This window comes from Nicotiana tabacum, chromosome 12, assembly GCF_000715075.1.
Source record: "Nicotiana tabacum cultivar K326 chromosome 12, ASM71507v2, whole genome shotgun sequence".
NCBI lineage: Eukaryota > Viridiplantae > Streptophyta > Magnoliopsida > Solanales > Solanaceae > Nicotiana > Nicotiana tabacum.
In genome coordinates, this window is record NC_134091.1 from 69246194 (window position 1) to 69247884 (window position 1691).

Here is a 1691-nt window from a genome sequence, read left to right on the forward strand (position 1 = left end):
AGTGCTCACTAGAGGTAGAATCTTCAAATAGATTGTCCATTCAAACGAATGGGCAAGGCTTGTGATATGGTTGCCAAAGAAATAGGATTACAGGCTCAAAAGGGTTAACTAAGATACATGACAATTAGGTGGGTAAAAGAATATAACTAGCTCAATAAAGAAATGCCTATAGCTGTGCTATGAGTTTCAAGCTTCTCATAAGTTTTCAGGATGAAGGCCTTCATGAGATCTTCTATGCTAGACTGAATGGGCTGTTGAGGCTGAAATTGCTGCCTCTGCTGATTTTGGAATGCTGGAGCTCCTTGTCCCTAGGGTCTAGAGTTATTTTGTTGCCATTCATTCGCGGTACCCCACATGAACTCCATGAAAAACCGGGGTGCCTCTGACCCATTGGATTAAAATTGTAGTTTCCCACAACATTCACTTCCTCAGTTGAGGCTTGACACTCACGAGTAGGGTGTCCTCTTCCACATATATCACAAGGTGCATGGGGATCATTTTGAATCGACGCTAAGGTCATCTTCCTTATTTCTTTAGCCATAGCATCAAGCTGTACCTGCACAGATGTATTAGCTTCAACTTAGGGAACACTAGCTGATCTTCTTCTTTCAACACTCTCAGAGTGCCACTGATTAGCATCTTCAGATAACTCATCAAGAATTGTAACTATATCCTCTCGAGTCTTCTTCATCAAGGGGCCTCCAGCTACATTGCTCAATGTTCTACGCGAGGCCGGTGTCAATCCATCCCAAATGTCCTGGATTTGCATCCAGAGTTCAATTCTACTATGTTGACACTGTTGACACTTTCGAACAATCTCCTTAAACCTCTCCCATGCTCCAAAAACAGTTTCGGTGTCTTTCTGGAAGAAGTTATGGATTTCTCTTCTAAACTTGCCTGTTTTAGGTGAGGAGAAATATTTATCAGGGAATTTTCTGGTCATCTCCTCCCATGTTCTAATCGATCCTGTGGGCAAGCTTTGAAGCCATTGCTTTGAATCATCTTTGAGTGTGAAGTGGAATGCCCTTAAGTACACTGCATATTGTGACACACCACGGTATTGAAAGGTGTTCATAATCTTCTCGAAGTCCATTAGATATGTATTTGGATATTCGTTCATTTTTCCTCTGAAGACACAAAAATTCTGAAGGGTTTGAAACCCTTGCTTCAACTCGAAATTGTTAGCTGCAATCGAAGGTGGTCTGACAAATGATAAGCCTTGGTTGTAGACCAGTCTAGCATAATCTCCAAGTGGTATCCCAATCATGGGAGCTATATTTCCGAACTGGTCTGCAACCAAGGGTTGATTTTGAGCAATTCTCTGACCCCTCTCTTCTTCATAGATAATCTGTGCATCTCTAATAGCTGCATCCTCAGCATCCCGTGCAGCTCTTTCTAGTTGTTGTACTGCCTCCCTCGTAGCCAAATCTACATTATCATCACTATTTCTAGCAATATGTTCCTTGGTTGAGGATTGCCCAACCTTTTCTGATGTCTTGGTGAGATCTCTTTCCTTCCTCAGCTGTCGCAGTTGTTTTTCTATTTCGGGCTCGTATGGTAGCACTTCTTTTGCAGAAGCTCAAGTCATGCACCAATCTAAACCTGTAACCTGCGCACAGTCAACAATATCAAACGTAAAAAGGAACAAATAAAATAAAATAAAAAGAACAAAAAATTCCTGAATTAGCACT

At 41.6% G+C, this 1691-nt stretch overlaps 1 non-coding gene across 1 annotated transcript; it reads left to right on the top strand.

The window, feature by feature from the left end:
- Positions 1–787: 787 nt before the first annotated feature.
- On the top strand, positions 788–895 carry LOC142167714 (small nucleolar RNA R71). Its single transcript, XR_012697801.1, has one exon. It is a non-coding gene; the product is annotated as a small nucleolar RNA R71 (small nucleolar RNA).
- Positions 896–1691: the final 796 nt, after the last annotated feature.